This window comes from Dreissena polymorpha, chromosome 4, assembly GCF_020536995.1.
Source record: "Dreissena polymorpha isolate Duluth1 chromosome 4, UMN_Dpol_1.0, whole genome shotgun sequence".
In the NCBI taxonomy this organism is placed as follows: Eukaryota; Metazoa; Mollusca; class Bivalvia; order Myida; family Dreissenidae; genus Dreissena; species Dreissena polymorpha.
The window spans coordinates 136380697-136401703 of NC_068358.1; the positions used below are offsets into that span (position 1 = coordinate 136380697).

Sequence of the window (21007 nt, forward strand, 5' to 3'; positions counted from 1 at the left end):
TAAACGCATACATATGCTGACTAATTTTATCATAATATCTGATTTCTAATAAGAATCCTTCATCCGTATACAATATCTTTGTAAACAATATTTATTGTATCAATCCTCATTTGATTGACGTGTAATATCTATTGGTACCGTTATTTGTGTCATATCTATATTGAATACAATGACACCCTTACTTCCCTTGGGCATTCGCCCAGTCATTAACCACTGCCACCACAAATATCACGTGATCTACATACAACAACAACAGGACAATAATAACAAAAATGGCGGAGACGCAGACGAACATTGTGAAAAATCCGTGTTTATTGTGTAGCAAAACCCAGCATTTTAATTTATATAGTGGAATTCACTCATCTTCATTAATTAGTAAAATTTCATGTTTGGTACAAGTCGATGTTCAACGTTGTATTGATAAAAGGTCTGGTGTCTGCAAGTCTTGCCATCTGAAAATAAACTCTTCTTTTGAATTTGTACAATTAATAAAAGAAAAACTTAGCATTAATGAAGGCGTTCAAAACGCAGAAAAGCGTGGGGCTAGCAGTCCAATTACTCCCCAGTTACAAAAAACTGTAAAGGCTCCGAAAACAAATTTGGGACCTGAAAGTGAGTCTGAATCAGAAACTGTACTTGATGATGAAGAAAAAAGTAATGACGATCATCATTATTCAAGACCCTTGAATGTTCGTTTAAATACACCATCTAAAAGATTTCAATATTGTCACCCAGTAGAAGATGAGACCGTAGTTGCTGATATTCAGTCAAATTCTGTAAGCGTCCTTATGGTGTTACAAAAAAGACCCGATAATGCAACTCATAATAGGCGTTACTTACCCTTATCAATGTTGTTATGCCATGGAAATAATTCAATATGAATTTAAAACACCAGACATTTTCGATCACACTAGTGCCAGTATGATAAGAATTGTTATTATTATGACTGTATTATGTATATTAAATCAACCATATTATAGTGATAATAACACATAAGGAAGGGTATTAGAAACTACCAGTATTACTAAAACAATGGGTTGCATTATAAGTTTAAATAATTGCATCTAAAATTTATGTTGAAATGCATGATTCTTTATAAGTTTACTGTTTAGTATTATTATGCATGAGTATTCATCTGTTATTGTCCATGGTTTGTTCATTGTTTTCAGACAGTTCCAGAAAACATTGCAAACAAGCAGAGTTCTCGTCCCTTCTTCACCATACACCTCTGAAATGGGCTCAGTGACAAGAATCTTGTCAAAACTAAAAAAAATATTTTATCCTCCTAAATGAGTTTAATATGAATTAAACCTGGCATAAATATACAAATAATTTACCTAAAAAGTTCCAAACTTTGAAATATAATGATTGTATTTACATATTTTATACAAAGACCTATAGATAACATATAGTTATCTATAGGTCTTTGTTTTATGCAATAAGTCTATTTTTCTCGTAAATATTTTAAAAGTGTAATATATGACAGCCAAAAATTGCTGAATTCTTCATTTCTGCCCTTGTGTTTCAAGAGAGAATACTTTCCATCCAAATGGAGAGAGATCTGGGTTCATATCCCAGTAGGGGCTTAAGATGATGCATGCAATATTTTGTTGTTTTATTTTCTAATAACAATAAATTAATGATAAAGAAATTAATTTAGTAAGAGTTTTAACATGTAATAATACTATAGTATTCATATAATGAGTGGATTTTAGAATTAGTCATGTCTTGAGTTTGTTTGTCATTATGAACATTTTGTCTTATATCAAATTTTTATAAGTGACATAATACTTAAATTTAGATTTGATAAAAGAATATTATGTTTATAATTAGGTGCTACGAAAAGCTGTTCAGGATCTGATTTTGAAGGAGATCGAGGATGAGGTTTTCCTACTTTCATCCAGAAATGTTGCCTTGTCTAGTGTTCTTATTCGATATCGCAGCATTGAAAGCTTGTTTGAGAATGGAGAACATCTGATCAAGGAGATCATTAGTGAAATGTCAGAAAGGTAAACAAATATTAAAATTTTCAATTAATGTTAAGCATGAATTATATTAGATAAAATCTATTCATCCTGTTATTTTGGGTGATTTATTGCACAAAAAGCATGAAAGATCTTTTATACCTGAAAGCTATTACATTTGTTTCAAACTTCCCAATCCTAATACCTAGTTTAATTTTGCCTTAAAACTTTATCATTTGCTATGACATGATATTTGATGATTATTTTTTTTTAAATAGTGATTGGAAAATCATGCTCTTTAAATGTAAAAATGAAGAGCTCAAGTTTATGCAATCAAAGTACATGTAATAGGATTAAGACATTTCATGTTTTACTGTCAAGCTGAACACACCACTATATGGTCAGGGTAAACTACATTGATTGCCATGTGAGCTTACCTTATAGTGAGAATAGCTCTATGAGCTATTGGTATTGGGGATATGCACAGTTTTATGCATGACATTTTAATCAGAATGGCAATAGGAAGTCCTCTGCTACTTCCTACAATTGTTATTTTTACATATTTGCATACTTCTGTACCTATTTTATTTGTAGCTCACCTGAGCACATAGCGCTCATGAGGATCATTTTGGATACAGTGTTGTCTGTCGTCTGTCTGTGCATGTGTAATGTGCGCTAGTTAACTTTTTTGGCATGAACTAATGTCTAGTGGGCCTCTACAAAGATTGTTCAAATTACGAGCCTGGGGCCAAATGTGCAGAGGGGCCCAATGTTATTTTCCCTGTATGTATGTAGTTAAAACTAAAAAAATCTGCACTTAAACCACAGGCTTACCCTGAGATATTTGGTTTAAACATTGTTTATTTGGCCTCTACAAAGATTGATCAAATAATTGACCTGGGGTCAAAATTAGCCCAATTTATTTATTTTTAATTAATTAATTTTTTTATTTAATGATTTATTTTTATATATTTATATAATTGCCCTTGGTTTCACTTTTTTACATAATGCTGACTAAGTAAATACTTAAAAAATCTTCTCTGAAACCGCAAGATTTTGAAATAAGACATTTAGCATGAACATCATCCTGTGTGCTAATTTTTCAGAACAATTGCAATATTGAACTAAAAGAAATGTTACCAAAACTTCTGTTGATATTAAATTATTAGTGGAAGCAGAAGAACAATAAGGATAGCAGCAGTGGGTGTTTAACTGCCAATCTTTTTCACATCTTATAGCTTTTATGTTACAGACTTCCATTCTTGTTTCGTATCATGGCAACCATTGCTACTGGGGGCAAGGAGCTGCAAGGGACAAAAATGGCCCCTGTAGCTACAGCATATGCAGTGCTAATGAACGCACATTCTGACAAGTTGTCGGCATGGCATAGGATTACCACCATTGTGGCCATAAAAGGTCATCTGGAAGATTCAGTAAGTGTTTTGATAAAAATTTATAAATGCATTCTTTGTTATTCACCTGAGCACAAAGTGCTAAGAGTGAGCTATTGTTACCAGCCTTTGCCAATGGACGTTTTGGTGCATTCCTCAACACGATAACTCCTACTATTTGTAAACCTCAGGAGCAAATGTGTTTTCCTTATATGTTCATAGTGAAATCTTTTAAAATCTCAGAAAGGCCTAGAGCTTAAAAATATGGCATTGAACGCCATCTGGTGAATCTTTACTAAGATTTTTCCATAATTTCACTAGAGTAAAAAGTAGCTGTGCTGTGGGGCCAACATGTTTTCCTTGAATTTATATACTATTCTAACATGGCACGCGACTTATTTCTATAGACAAAGAAATAAATCAAGTGTGGGTTATTCTGCAATAAACTATGGGCAGAGCTTAATGTTTCGAAAATAGTTCCGAATAAAAAAAGAGAGGAATAATTGCAGTAAAATGCACGTGCAAAAGCCTGCTCTAAAAGAAATGTAATAAATGTAGCATGTTTATAAATGTAATGAATCAACAAATTGTTTATTTTGTGATAAGTGACATAACCACGCCTGCAAATAATGTTTTTTGTTAAGAAACGTACGGTAATTAAGAAAACATTTATGTTATGTCAGGTTTTTCAGTAGCATCAATAAACGTGAGGTCATATATTTTCTACGATTGTTGTTTTCAATGAAAGTGACGTCATTTGCAAAATATTTATGAATGAAAACAACGTCTTATGTTGGTACAATTCAGTGACGTCACTAAATTGTACTAAGAAGGGCAGAGTATTGCAAAATATAGTTCACTGCACATTATGATAATAAAGCACTTGATAGCTCTGTTTTGTTGATAGGAATTGGATATTGCATTTTATTATATTGCATTGAATGTACAGGCGTTAACAAGATTCAACCGCCTTGGTGTTACCATGTCCACAACAACTAAGCTGCGGTTGTTGGATGAAGCCAGCAGTATCATGGACAAGGGCATCGTAAGCCGATTGCAGAAGTCCCCATTAGTCAAGATAACTGGTGGCAACTTGGATATGTACATTAAAACAGGCCAGCAATCTCTAGAGAAGTCAAATAGAGACCTTCATCTGTTTGCCTCTAATGTACTGTTCAACAGGGTACAGTAGCCGGATTACTTTGTACCATAATTACATTGTGTATATATCCTGTTCATTCAGATAAAAATCCAGCAAGTTTGGACTGAGTTTTATGTTATGTAACATAATTAAATAAAAAAAAAATGCATCAAAAGAGTTGTATTATAAATGTCTTATGTGAATTAATGCCATGAACATTACCTGCATTTGGCAGGAGAAATCAATTTAACGAATTGTTATACCAATTTTGACTTGTACTGGTACCCATTCCAAAAGTATTGAAGGAAATTACTGTTGATCATACATGATTATTAGCCGTGAACTTACAAAATGCATCTGTTACAGATTGCCAGTCCAGATAAATACAGTTTGGTGCCCACTCGAACACCACTGACAGATCTGAATGCAGAAATGTTTCTCCTGAGTGGCAATTACCGGAGTACGCTTGTGAACAGCTACTCTGTAATACTTGGTAATCTGTCCACTATCTTTTTAGTCAAATGGATATATGGCAATGTGGGCATTATGCACGTCATTTCATTTTGTTCATACGTCAAAAAATCTGGTTGCTATGGCAAAATTATTATTTTTTTAATCTGACAATGGTGGAGTCGGTAGTGGACATATATTGCTTGGCAGTTGTCTTGTAATTATTTGTGTTTTTGGTATACTTCTATGCAGATGTAAATAATATTCTAAGCAATTCATTTCATTTTCCATTTTTGGAGCACAGACAAAATTATATTAGGATTTTTTTTAGAAGATTCCAGAATACTTATCAAATATGTTTAAAATGATAGTACATAGCTCTTTTATATGAAAAAAACTGTATTTTTGGCTAAGCAATTTGTCATGAAATCACAATATCATGCTTTTTATGCACCTGAAGGGAGGCATTTTTTTTTTATGCCCCTGAAGGAGGGCATATGGTGATCATACTGTCCAGCCGTCTGTCCGTCACACTTTGCGATTAGGTTTCGAAAAATGCTCATAACTTCTTTGTCGCTTCAGAAAGCAATTTCATTTTTGACTTCTATCAAAGTGTTTATAAGGGACATATATCATCCAATGGTGACAGCTCTTGTTTAAACTGTCTATCGGTCTGTCAGTCAGTATGTATGTCACAATTGTGGGTCATCTTTATATCTTTGTTATTTATGGTTTGATTTAAATACAATTTTATTATTTTGTTTTAAAGATGTTGACAGTGATAACAAATGTTGTTGTGTTTTTTTGTTAAAGGAAGAATTCTTTGTGAGCTAAAAGCTTTCTCTTGGATGGCAAATGTATTGCCAGATCACATTCACCACCCATATCAGCATGAAATGAGTCTGAAGTCAGACATATTCCAGCTGCCAATTATGATGAAAAACGAAGCCAAACATGAAGATTGTGTTGACATTCTGGACACTTATGAGGCAGTTCTCAGTGATTATTATCACAAGGCTTTTGGTAGTAAATTTTGTTTTTTATATGCCTTTTTGAAAAACATACTTATTTTATGATAAACCATGTGTTTTGGCATCCTTTTCTTTGTCCGGAGTATAACTATTAAACTATATGATTTTTTTAAATGTAACTTCATATATGGATAGATCTTATTGAGATGAAGTGCAGTGTACAAGAAACATAAATATAGGCCCTTTAATACTTGAATTGTCTTCCTTTTTAGCTCATCTATTTTTTGAAAAAAAATTATGAGCTATTGTCATCACCTTGGCGTCGGCGTCCGGTTAAGTTTTGCATTTAGGTCCACTTTTTTCAAAAAGTATCAATGCTATTGCATTCAAACTTGGTACACTTACTGCCTATCATTAGGGGACAGGGCAGGCAAAGTTAGATAACTCTGGCGTGCATTTTGACAGAATTATGTGCCCTTTTTATTTTTAGAAAATTGAAAATTTTGGTTAAGTTATGTGTTTAAGTCCATTTTATTCCTTAAGTATCAAAGCTATTGCTTTCATACTTGCAACACTTATTAACTATCATAAGGGGACTGTGCAGGCAAAGTGATGTAACTCTGACTGGCATTTGGACGTAATTATGGGCCCTTTATACTTTGAAAATTTGGTTAAGTTTTGTGTTTTAGTCCACTGTACCCCTAAAGTATCATAGATATTGCTTTCATACTTGGAACACTCGCAAACTATCATAAGGGGACAGTAAAAGGACAAGTTGCATAACTCTGGTTGTCATTTTTACAGAATAATGACCCTTTTTTGACTTAGTAACTTTGAATATATGGTTAAATTGTGTGTTTCGATCCACTTTACTTCTTAAGTATCAAGGCTATTGCTTTCAAACTTCAAATACTTTCATGCTATCATGAGGTTACTGTACCTGGCAAGTTAAATTTAGCCTCGACCTTTGAATGACCTTGACTCTCAAGGTAAAATTATTAAATTTTGCTAAAATTGCCATAACTTCATTATTTATGATTAGATTTGATTGATACTTGACAAAACTACTCTTACATGATATACCACAATAGACTCCACCCAAACCATCCCCCCATTTATTTTATTATTTTATTTTTGCAATACCGTCCAACCATGGCACCCAAGAATCCCCTCCCCCCACCCACCACCCCCGCAATTTTTTTTTTGGCATTTTTTTTCCCGCATTTTTGGAAGATAATGTAATAAATGACCACACCCCCACAATATACACCCCTCTTCACGCCACCCCTCCTGCCCATGTGATTGAAATTGAGAGTCCCTTCACCTTTAAAAAGAAAATAGATGAGCGCTCTGCACCCGCAAGGCGGTGCTCTTGTTAATATTTCTTGTCTTATAATAAAGGTCAGGGTCACACTAAGACTTATATATTAATTATTAATAGATAATAATCTGGTCCATATATTTGTCAGACATCAATGGAAATAACTTGACAAATATGTGAAATATATCTTAGGCAAAGTATCATCAGTAATTATGACTCATACATGGTCCTTATCTCAAATGTCAAAACACCATCATGAGTCATCCTCTGAAGACAGTTCTTGTGGTGGTTAAAGGTCAGTTCTGTGAGGTCAAAATTTTATTATTTTAAGGCTCAGAGGATGTTCTTCACAAGTTTGGTGTCACCGTTGGTGGAGACCAATTGACAAGAGTTCGGCTTGAAGAAGCCAAAAACCTCCGTGCATTGGCTACTACACCCAACAAGCGATTTGAGGACCTGCACCCATTTGTAATTGAGTTGTGGCACACAAAGCAAGATTTTTTGGAGGTTTGACACTTAAGTTTCATTTGCTCAACCTGGAAACATATTGTAACTATTTCATTCTCCCAAACGTCTGCATCTGCCTGGGCCAATGTCATACATAAAAAATCAACTATATTTGTATTTTTTTATTTATGGATATTATCTAAAATGAGACAAAACATAAATTTCTTTAACGTTTTTGTTTAAAAGTATTAGATAATAAATGAAAATAACTTAATTTTCAAAATGTTCCTGCAGTCATTGTTATTAAAATTATGTGCACTTGTCATAGTATTGTTCTGAGAAAATTATTCAAAATCAGTTACAATACTTATGTACTTTTTCATTTCTTTCCCAATTAACATTAAAAAAACACATCTTATAATTAAAAAAAACTAGTTATGAAAAAAATGCATTTACCATAGTATTGCCTGGGGTAGCGATCAACCTCATTTTGACATGAAGAATTTAATTCATGCGTGTTTGATATCTCATATTCATTTCACCCAAAGATATTTATGAACGGTTACGTTGGTTACTTTAACATAAGAGAATAATCACATGATTTTAAGAACAGCTTATACATGTAAGGATTTAATGCGTGTTAAACTATTGTTTTTAATTAACTTTTTAGAAATGCTTCAAAGCACTGTACAGTGCCTCTAGTGTACGCCAGCCTGGTACGCTCTATTATTTCAAGTCCAATCTGCAGCGCACAGATATCAACGGAAAGGTGAAGGGAGGCTTCAAGGCACACCATGAATTCCTGTATCTTGTCGGAACAGCTATGGTTACTGAGCAGTTCCTTCAATATTTTGGTATGGAAAATGTTGAGTCGGAACCAACCAAAAACATGCCCATTATGAAAAAAAATCTTTCAGATAGGCGCATTCAAATATTTGAAATGATGGAAAAATTTATTGCAGAGTTTGGATATTTGAAAAACTGTACTGATGCAGATGCACAAGAAAATGACAGTGTATTCAAATATTGTTCTAATCTTTGTCACTGGGTTGTCCTTTTGTTGAACTTTGAGGATGTTGTACGGGAGGGAGACTTTCAAAGAATTGTGCCTTCTGTCATGTACATGATGCAGTTCTTCTTGTCTCATTCAAAGTTATCAAAATACTTTGAGGAATGTCTAGACTTTGTTATGAAATGTGAGTTTTTATTGAGTCCTTTAGACAGAGTCCGTGTTTTAGAAGGCGCATTTGCAAATCTGCGAGGTGGTATTGGCAAGAACATTGAAAGTGATCTTGTGCAGGAAAATTCAGTAAGAAATCAGAAAGATCTTATAAGAGCTCTAGGTGCTAACAAAACAGACCAGGCAATATTGAGAGCAACAAGGTCAGCTGATGTTATTGCTGAGATTTGCTCCAAGATTGACAATTCTCTTTCATTGAAAAAGCAAAGCAGCAAACATTCATGTTCTAAATCTTTAAAGGATGAAGCAGTCATTGCCAAAACTCTAAGAAAACTAAAGCCTTTTCAACGGACAGAGGGACGTATTTGCCAAGGTATTCCAAATATCCATGGTTCTCCATTAAATAGAATAACTAAAGAAGAATTTAGCAATAGGGTCACTGATGTTATGTGTAGACTGTACTATGGACAAACAAGAAATGGATCATATGATGATCCACAAGAATGTTCAGATGAGGATTAATATGCCATACAAAAGGGAAATATTCTAAAATGTTGGCAATTTGTATATAAATCTCGACAAAATACGTTAAACATATTGCCATCTATCCATGTTTCAAGTTTCATGAAAAAATATTTATAACTTAAAGTTATTGCAGTATCCACCATTTTCAGCAATATTTCTATACTATGTGTTGGCATTGCAACCAGATTTCTTGACATAGGATCATAATGAAATGACGTGCATAAGCTCCATATTGCCATCTGTCCATGTTTTATGAAAAATTATGAAGAAGTTTTAAAGTTATTGCTGGATCCAGAAAAGTGTGACAGACAGACAGACTCACAGACAGACGCAAACCATAAGTCCCATCCGGTTTCACCAGTAGGGGACAACAAAGTCGGAGACAAATGCCCCAAAAACAGGGCCTTGACACAGAATGTTTTTGCAAACAAAATTAACCATAACAATTAATTATATTAGTGTGAATAGGTGTTATAATGTTATAAATATTTGAATACACTGTCATTTTCTTGTGTGGGCTGTCTGCATCTATGTTATGTAATCATTGAGTATGTTCATTAGCTATAGCCTGTACCTATACAACTCAAAATTTGTTAAGGATCACTATGTATTTTCACATTATCTTCAATGTAATTTAATTTAAATTGTTATTTTGCAGGTTTTGGTATTATATTTTGTGTTTTTGTTTTTATTTTTATGCCCCCCTTCGAAGAAGAGTATATTGTTTTGCACATGTCGGTCGGTTGGTCTGTCGGTCCGTCCACCAGATGGTTTCCGGATGATAACTCAAGTATGCTTAGGCCTAGGATCATGAAACTTCATAGGTACATGATTGATCATGACTGTCAGATGACCCCTATTGATTTTCAGGTCGCTAGGTCAAAGGTAAAGGTCATAGTGACTTGAAATAGTAAAATGGTTTCGGGATGATAACTCAAGAATGCTTTGGTCTAGGATCATGAAACTTCATAGGTTCATTGATCATGACTGGCAGATGACCCCTATAGAGTTTCAGGTCACTAGGACAAAGGTCAAGGTCACAGTGACTCGAAATAGTTAAATGGTTTCCGGATAATAACTCAAGAATGCTTAGGCCTATGAACTTCATAGGTACATTGATCATGACTGGCAGATGACCCCTATTGATTTTTAGGTCACTAGGTCAAAGGTCAAGGTCACAGTGACTCGAAACAGTTAAATGGTTTCCAGATGATTACTCAAGAATGCTTGCGCCTAGGATGATGAAACTTAATAGGAATATTGATCATGACTGGCAAATGACCCATATTTATTTTTTAGGACAAAGGTTAAGGTCACAGTGACTCAAAATAGTAAAATGGTTTCCAGATGATAACTCAAGAATAATTAGGCCTAGGATCATGAAACGTCATAGGTACATTGATCATGACTGGCAGATGACCCCTATTTATATTTAGATCACTAGGTCAAAGGTCAAGGTCACAGTGACAAAAAACATATTCACACAATGGCTGCCACTACAACTGACAGCCCCTATGGGGGGCATGCATGTTTTACAAACAGCCCTTGTTATGTTTTGATTTATCATTGATTCGTGACGCTGGCTGAATCTAGCTAGAGGTGAATTTCGAAATTACACGTACTATAAAAAGTGATCCTTAGCAAATTTTGAGTAGTATATGTAACAATAAGCCACTGAAATAGAGGTCATCTACTGTCCAAGGCCAATGCATATGGGAAGTATCAAGCCTTTTAGTCAATTTGTTGACAAATTCTTGATATGAAATTATAGTCACACTTTATGTGACCTTGACCTTTAACCTAGTGACCCAAATTTAATAGTGGTCATCTATGTTATACATAAATATTTGGAATTGTTAATGTAAATGTAGTCAATTTTGTTATGTTACTTTTGGGAAAGCTTGCTAACTTGAATAGCATGTCAATATTTAACCTGTTCACCTTAAGTTCAATTTCAAATTTATTGAAGTTCATTTTCAACCAAGCAAACTTTGATTTGTTAGTCAATAAATTCATCACTTGCTCTGTAATTGACACATCATTTTTTGTTTTATAAATTTTGATGAATGATAAAAAATGGTGCATTTCTTGTAGTGTTGTACAAACAATAACATTCTACAACAATCGATTTTTGACAATCTGTTTAAATGGTAAGCCTTGTGCACAATTATTGCAAGTTGACCCATTGTATGAAGAAAAATACAATATGTGTTATTTTACAATACAATGCACATGTACACTTAATGGCTTGTAGATAAAATGAATGTATGTTTTCTGTAATACATGACTAGTTTTATATCATATGTTGATATAGTTTTTATACTTAAATATGCAGTCAGGTGATTCATTAACATTAGATTTTATGTATAGGGTGTTATAATAGATTTTGAAAACCTTTCCATGAATACATGTATAATATTTAATTAATTGTAATTATACCCCCCTTTACTGGTAATGGGGGCTATGTAGGAGTCCCTTTGTCGGTTTGTCTGTCTGTCAATGTGAAAATTTCATCCGATCTTCACCAAACTTGGTCAGAAGTTGTATCTAGATTATGTGTAGGTCAAGTTTTAATATTGGTCATGCAGTGTCAAAAACTAGGTCATGTGGTCAATTAATGCGTTTGAAAGAATGTTTGTACGAACTATAACTATGTCATTTATCGTTAGATTTTAAAATGACTAAGTACATTTGTTTACCATAATGGGACGGTGTGAGTTCAAAGGTAAAATCCAGGCCATAACTTTATCGCTTATGGTAAAATTTATAATCATTTGGCATATTTCTTCACCATAATTGGACGGTGTGTCAGGGTCACACTCTGAGTTCAAAAATGCTTGACCTACCATAACTATGTAAAAAATGGCCATTAATGAGCTGTTCCGGGCCATAACATTGATGTTCATTGCGAGATTTTAAAATCATTTGTTGCCCATTATTGGACAGTGTATCACATGAAAGAATTATGTCGATATCTCAAAGGTCATGCTCATTTGAAAACAATTTACATAAAACACTTGATGGCAAAGTGACACAGTTTCTGTATGTTTATTAAAGTGACTGTTTATGGTTTTATGCTTAAAAGTATGCTACAATTTTTGTTTAACACTAATGATTATCTAGGAAAAAACATAGATCTAAAATGAAATAGTGAAGAGACGCGTATGTCCAGTTAGAATATCTAAGTGAGTTTTCATGTACAGTTATTATTCTCAATGTCAAATTTGTAAATATCACAAAAAATCTATGTTCAGTAATTAGTACATTATCTAAGAAAAAAAATTGATCTTAAATGAAATAATGAAGACACGCATATGTCCAGTTAGAATATCTTAGTGAATTTTCATGTACAGTTATCATTTCTCAATTTCTAATTTTCAAATATCATAAAAAATCTATGTTCAGCAACTAAGTACATTGTAATGGATGCATTAAAGTTTCAGAAACAAGATATGTTAAGAAAATCAAATACGCTTATTTGTGTATATAACAATATTGTAATAAGAGCAAATGTGCATGTTTCCAATTTACTCATGTTTATATGTTTCTATTCATTCCATTATATATGTACATGCACATAATTTACAAAGTAATGCACATTCATATTAATTTATTTATTTACATCTAAGCAACACTATACATTATACAATTCACATTTATAAATTAGCATCAAATTTACTATCACAATTACATGACAAATAATATACATGTACTATTAGAAAAAAAGTTGATTTGATCCTGTGACATAAGGGATACATGTGATATGTTCTCATTTGGTCATTATAGTAATCACGGATAATGTACATGTATACATGTATATGGCATAAAATCAAATCACAACATAATATCCTACTTGTTAAAATTTTAACTGAAGTGCCACACCTGGAAGACCTCACACATCTATCAGCAATATTTATTTAATTTATTTTAATTATACTAACACAGCAAAAACCCTGGGTTAGCCCCTTCAAATGAAAAAAGTGTGATTTGTGACATACCCTGCATGCAACCCAAAAGTTACGAAGTCTACACGTATTCTCCTTAAATATCTTGATACATTCAAGAGTAAGAACGAAGAGAGGATTGTTAACTAGGTTCTCTTTCAGCATAAAAATAGTCATAACAGAAACTAACAGAGATTAAAAGGTAACTAAAACATGCTAGATTTTCTAGACTGTTACCTTGGTTAACAAACTCTCTCATAACCTTTTAAAACATAAAAGAAATATATACAAATTCTTATAGAGCTACATGTATGTAATTAAGTAGAAGTTTGTGCCTTGTATAAAATTACAAATCTAAGTTGAAGTATATTATAACAGGTTTTGGCTGTTCTCTTAGTTAAATCTAAGTTGGAGAAAACAAATACACATTTTTGTTCATCTGACAAGTGAATAAAATCTTTATTAATTTGAATGGCATTATCATATAAAACAGTTCTTAATGCCTCATAGACTGGACACTGTGTCAAAACATGGGTATCAGTTTCAACGCCTGATTTACAAATAGGACATATACGTTTATTTAATGTAACGTTTTCATATGTCCCTGTCTCTAATCTAAGAGGGGCAACGCCACATCTCAATTTTTACAATGCTGCTCTATGCTTAAAAGGCATTGCTATGCAACAACAACAAACATTTATGAGCTCTTAAGCATACAATTGCTTTTAAGCAATATGCATTATACATAATACACAAGTGTAACGACCTGGATGATAATTATTATAATTATGGTAATAATTATAAAAATTATGTAATGGAGAAAGTTAACAAATATTTTACTGAATCATAACATAGGATATGCCTTCTAACATTGATAATGATGGTTATTAATAAAATAATGAGACAAAGAGTACATTGTGCTACATTATAAGTTTCATTTTAACATTCATATTGATTACTGCTCATCAAGTTCTTGGAAAAAAATAGTATATATAGGTAAATTAATTTGCTTAAAAATTGTTCCTTAAACAATTCGCATTATATATATATTTTGAAAGATTAATGATTTCTTTCTTATTTTGTGTTTTCATTAATAAATCAAACTTATTTAACGGTGGCCATCTTTGATAAAATGACTTTAAATAAGTTTTTCTAACATCTTTGTATATTGGACATATTAATGAGAAATGGTATTAGCTTTCTACGACATTAAGATTACAAAATTTACATTTCCGATTATCCTGATGAATATTGTGGTATCGACCTCGTTCTATTTCTAATCTGTGTGATGATAGGCATAATTGAGTTAGTGCTATTTTAAATTGTTTCGTTGTAATGATATCCAGATATTGTTCTGTATTAAACGTGTCCTTGATGCGGCAATATGTATTTAGTCTTGGTGAATTATTGAATTATCTCACTGTACCAGTATTGCTTGTAATGATCGAATAATCGCTGTTTCATTAGATAAGTATATGTAACCAGTATTGCTTGTAATGATCGAATAATCGCTGTTTCATTAGATATGTATATATAGATGTGTTCAGAGTTTTCTGTCAGGGTTCTTGTTCATGAAATGAAAAAAGCAGTTGTCATTTTTATTTATATCTCCAAGAAGGAAATTTTGCAGTGTATTACTATTTGTAATTATGCATTTTTTAAGCTACCAGATATATCTTTCATAAACATTTTACTCTGTTACATTCCCAGAATAAATGGGCAATTCATTCTTCTGACATTTTGCAAAATGTGCATATATTACTATCTGACAAGTCCATTTCAAAAGGAGTGAGTTTGTTACCAATATTCTGTGGATAATCCTAGTTTGTAACCATTGAATACATGTATTATCATTTTTTAACACTTTCCCATGGACTATTTTCCTGGGCATGATGTATATATGCATTATTGAGTGTTGTTGGTATTGTCTCAAATGTTGTCAACATTGAGGTTGAAAACTTATTGCATGACATAGTTATTCACAGTTTCTCTATATTTATGTTACATGCCACTGTTTTACATTAGCCAAGGCATGTAGGATAAAAAACTGATTAGTTTGTAATAAAACAGCATATCATACTACTCAGTTACCAGTAAAACAACAGTAATTATGTTATGCTATGCAAAAATACTATGCGTAATAAAATGTACATATTTAACTTTTGTTTTTTTCTTGCATATTATATTCAATTGCCTATCCCCAGAACAATAAAATAGAAATACAGAGCTGGTATTCTAGAGGCTTCTAATAGAGAAACAAAGATGTTTCCATATTCTTCACATTTATTTTTATGCTTTTTATGTATAGATATTTGGCTTAATTATGTGTAACTATAAATAATATTTTATGCTGTTAAGATTTAAAATTAAATATTTTAAGTGTATGAATTATTGGCTTGGAACAGTAAAAATAGAACATAAAAACTAATCTTTGTAAATTTAAGTTTCATATTTTGGAATACCAGCCAAAGAGTTTGATGTAATAGTGGTACTGTCCTTAACACAGAACATATTTTGAACCCCCTTGCAAGCACTGTGTTTGAGATCATTATAATGAACATAGTTCAGTATCACTAAAAAAAATTCAAAGAATTGACATCGCATGCTGAATACAATATACAGGATTATTTAGGTTTACTGTTTCATGGCATTGAATACAATATTAACTGGGAAAAATTCTGGAAGTACCAACTTCCTAAATTTCAATCAATTAAAGAGACATAACTCTGGAGTTAAACCAATACAATAAAGCACAGCCAGTCCAGTATCTACAGTGGGAGAGAGCATAGGGGTATTGTCATGTACATACTGTAGTTACATTTTTTTCATAACAAGAAATGTGTTTGTCAGAAACACAATGCACCCTTAGTATTGCGCCGCTTTGCAGCGATATCTTTGACCTTGAAGGATGACCTTGTCCTTTCAAAATGTGCAGCTCAATGAGATACACAATGCATGCCAAATATCGAGTTGCTATCTTTAAAATTGCAAAAATCATGACCAATGTTATAGTTTCAGACAGACTGACGGACAGACGGTTCAAAAACTATATGCCAGCCTTATGGTGCATACAAATGTACCAAGAAGAATGCTTTCATTATGATTAAGATATTAATATTATGAATATATTTATATGTCAAAACAAAATCTAGATTTTAGAAATAATTCTTTTAATGCAAAGTACTAATAATTTTAAATCTCATTTAATATCACATTAGTTGTCCATGTGCCTATTAGGCAAAGCAATTGTCAAACGGAAAACAGTGCTTTTATTTGCTTTTTATTCGGCGTGGGTATTGTTTGGGTGGATTCCATTGTGGTATTGAGGTTGTGTTGTTTTGTCAAATCATTAATACATAGAGGATATTTGTTTGAATCGGTGGATTATCGATTTTAATTCACGAGTGATCATAGAAAATAATATTTTCACGAGTGGCGCAGCACGAGTGAAAATATATATTTTCTATGATCAGCAAGTGAATTAAAATCGATATATGCCACCGAATCCAACAAATTTTCTTTTTATTTTATGCTTTTTTCACAGTTTATATACATTGTTAAAGAGTTTCACCAAAGAATTTCGCTGGAATAATGACGTCATTTCGTCAAAAAATGAAGTCATTTCACAGTAAACAGTGTAAAATTATCGATAATTTTCACTGATAATTTTCATTGTTTGAAACAGTGAAATTATCAGTTTAATCAACTGATATTTCCCTATAAACCACCGGAAAGCATTAAATAAAATCTGATCATAAATAAAGAAGTTATGGCAATTTGAGCACAATGTTCATTTATCTAAGTATAAAAGGTGCCATGATAATTATGTCAAAATGCTTGATACAGTTGTCTGCTCTTGTTGATAGGTTGGGGTCATGTTGTTAAGCAAGTATGCAAACTATAAAAGCAATATGTCAAAGGACATAGAGAATATTTTGGGTAGAACGCAAACGTTAACATAGATTTATCAATAATATGCATATTCTAAGCATTAAAGGGGCCATAATTCTGTCAAAATCCTTAATACAGTTTTCTGCTCTTGTTTATAGGTCGGGGGTCATGTTGGTAAACAAGTATAGAAAATATGAAAGCGGTATGTCAAAGGACATTGTAAATATTTGGGGTAGTACGCAAACTTTAACATTTGCTGCATATTTTAAGTGGAAAAGGGCCCATTATTATTACAAAATTCTTGATAGAGTTTTCTGCTCTTGCTTATAGGTTGGGGTCATGTTGGTAAACCAAAGTATGCAAAATATGAAAGCAATATGTCAAGGGACATTGAAATATTTGAGGTAGTACGCAAACTTAAACATTTGCACGCTCACACAAACGCAGACGCCGGGGTGAGTAGGATAGCTCCACATATATTATAGTAAAGCTAAAAATGTCTGGCCTTTTTTCCCACAGGTGGAAGTTACGTTCCTTGGACAGTATATGGGCCTTGGAGCCCTATACATTCAAATTAACATATAAAATCATGTGTAATGAGAGAAACCTGAACAAAGAGCCATGAAAATAATTCCCACCCTCTGATATTGGAATCCAGTAACGTTACTTCCACCTGTGTTTTTCTAACAAAACATTATATCTCGACATTTTCCATGGCAGACAATAAGTGTGACGCTGCAGACTTTGACTTGCAAATTGAGCAGGCATTTGTCATTGGCAATCTGGTCACTTTTCTGAAAGCCAAAAGGTTCCAGGAGCTTTTCTCCCTCCGAAGACACCTGGTGTCCATCAGAACAATACTTAATTATATCTTGCTGTATACCAGGAGTATTTGCAGCCAAATCTCGTTTATTGTAATAGAGAATGGCATGGCTCTGTTGACACCCTTCTACCAGCCCGGCCTATCTCCTGCAGGTATTGAGCTATGCTGGCCGGTGGCTTGGCATGGATGATTCTGTTACACATGGGGGATCAAAACCCATGCCAGCCACTGAAGAAGTCAGGATCAATCTAATCACTGGACTTGCTGCTTCAATGCATTTATCGTGTAATTTAAAACACATTTGTCTTGATTGGAGTACAACACAGCATAACATGATTTTGTAATGTCATTTGAACCAAAATATAAATCTAAGATATGCAGTATGCTTGGCTAATGTAATACAGTGGGCATGAACATTAATGTAACAGGATAATTTAATTGATCTTTTTTCAAACCATCACATTCCTTTCTAAAGATTTCTTCATAAATTTGATGAACATCAGTTTGTTTTGATTTGAGAATTTGCTTAAGAAGATGTTACATCTGTCGGGGCTTTCTTCAACAATTGCAGGTTCATGTAGACCTAAAATACTTGGAAGTTTTTTTATTTGATTGTTTTGTCAAGGAACCACTCAGAGCTATGAAAGAGGCATTAGAAAAAATTGATGGCAAGGTCTTCAGATGTTGGAATGAGGTTCTGAATTCTTCTCCCCTGAAAAATTTCAAATATGCATGTAAAAACTTGGACCAAATATTTGTTACACAAATGATACATGTACTAAGTAGCTGTTGACATTTGTGATAATAAATGCATAACAGCTGGCAACTCTTATTGACTTCTTGTAAAGGACCACTCTAGTATGCAAAGCATTGAATAGCAAAGCACAAATATTTGAGATGCTAAGGCCTAACAGCCTTTTCTGCACTATGAAATGGGTCCAAAATTTGGCGGCCATTCCCAATGCAAATCTGGTTTGTTTTTTTTCCCATTGAGAAGAAATTTCCCAATTCTAAAAATATTTTTTTGTAAACCTTTAATATATCAGATAACCTGATACAGTGTAAAAAATAGAAAACATGGAATAATTAAAATATCTGTTGGTCTCGAATCTGTTTTAAAAACAGTAAAATATGTTAAATTGATTATTTAAGACTAATTTTATTCCTCAAAATCTTGGCGTTTCACAAGATTGTTTCACCTCCAAAAGGCCGGCCCTTGTCTCAAAAAACAGATAAAAAAACTGCATTAATCACACTTGTTCATAATATTTTGTTAAATTGTTATATTATGTTTATAAAATAGTCGTTATTTATCAGTAAACGTCTTCTTAGAAACAAAAGAAACAACTATTTACATGCGATTAGCCAGTTTTGCAAGTATTTTTATCCCAAAATGTTTATTTACGACGCAAAATTCCAGTGTGGCGTTTTCCAAAAATGGAGCAGAAAAGGCCTGCTTAAAAAACGTGTCCTTTTCTGTTTACATTCTCAAAAAATGAGTCCATAGGTAGGATATTTTTGTATGTTCTGATATAATCTGATGGTAATAAAATAAATATGATTCTAGACTAAAATGATTACTTAAATTGCATAGTATTTGTAGAGCATAAAATCAACGACAATTCTCAAATCGGTGAAAAAAACTGCTTTGCTAATTAACTAGTACAGAATCCGAGACCATATGGCATTATTGAATTGTGACTAAACATCTTGATTTAACTAAGAATTGTATACAAAAAACAAACAGAGGTACTTCAGTTCACATATGTATCACGATCAAATATAATTGTACAAACTTTAAAATTGAAAAAAAAACTACATACCAATCTTCTACATGTGACACTCCGTATCGATCACGACAGCATGAACTTTGCTAGTGAAGTCTCTGCATTTCTCAGAAGAGCTTTTTTCCCCAGGTATTATTAAGTAAGAGATTCAGGATGACACATGACTATGGATATTCTCCCTTAACAAATTTTTTGCTGATCATCTTTGGCTGACAACAGACTCATCACCAAAAGGCAAACGGAAAGCTTTAATGTTATGTTCAGCGAGAATCTGCATTTGATCTTGTTGAATAATTGTAAGTGGAGAAACAACTAAAACAACTACATTGGTTGAACTGGATACAGATGATAAAAGCATTGGCAAACATTGATAAATAAGGCTTTTACCATAGCCAACAGGTAAATTGACAATTACATCTTTATGACACAATATTGTCTGCAAACATTCAATTTGTTTTGTCTTGGGTGTAACATTTGGGTCAAAATTTGAACGGCATCTAAAATATGTTGTAATGTTGTTGCAGAAGACATTTTAATTTTAATGTCAAAATGAAAACTAAGGGAAATAATCATCACACAATTTTTTTTTAAATGTTCTTCGTTGCTTATTCAATGCATCAAAAGTAACTAAAGAAGGCCAATTCCCTGGCAAGACTTGAACTCGCATCTCTAACCAGTGCATCGCTGGATAGTGTACTACATTGTACTACAGGGAGAGCTTTGACCTTACTTTAGTCTATTCACAGCATTGACAGTTTAATTGATACAACGCGACACATAACAACTGAATAAAAACAAATCATTATTAACCAAGACAAATTTTAGTAACAGTTGGTTTAATGCAAATATGTAACATTAGCTAGACATATGTTTTTACGATATTTTGCATCGCATACATAAACAACATACAAATAAAACTTACCGAGATAGGTAACGATAGTCCCGTTGCAATGTGTCCGCCATGTTGATTACCGTTACGCGTCATGGGAAAACGAAATTCATTTTTTTCAATATTGTTTATTTTTTTATGTTTTACATAACCACCTTCATTTTTTTACATAAACAAACTTTTTACAAAGTGCGTACCTAAAAATATATTTTCAACCAGTAAAATATTTGGAATCACGTTGGTCCAAAATATGGACCAACGTGAACAACGGTGGAGGCAGAGG

At 32.8% G+C, this 21007-nt stretch overlaps 1 protein-coding gene and 1 long non-coding RNA gene across 3 annotated transcripts in view; one reads left to right on the top strand and one right to left on the bottom strand.

Moving 5' to 3' along the window:
- Positions 1-21007, bottom strand: part of LOC127876766 (uncharacterized) — a 332105-nt gene that overhangs the window by 184608 nt on the left and 126490 nt on the right. The window lies entirely within an intron of this gene.
- LOC127876795 (uncharacterized) lies at positions 226-3357 on the top strand. 2 transcript variants are annotated; one of them, XR_008048082.1, is made up of 3 exons: positions 226-776; positions 1170-2009; positions 3217-3357. It is a non-coding gene; the product is annotated as an uncharacterized LOC127876795 (long non-coding RNA). The 2 variants fall into 2 exon arrangements; XR_008048081.1 differs by lacking the exon at positions 3217-3357 and adding an exon at positions 2559-2944.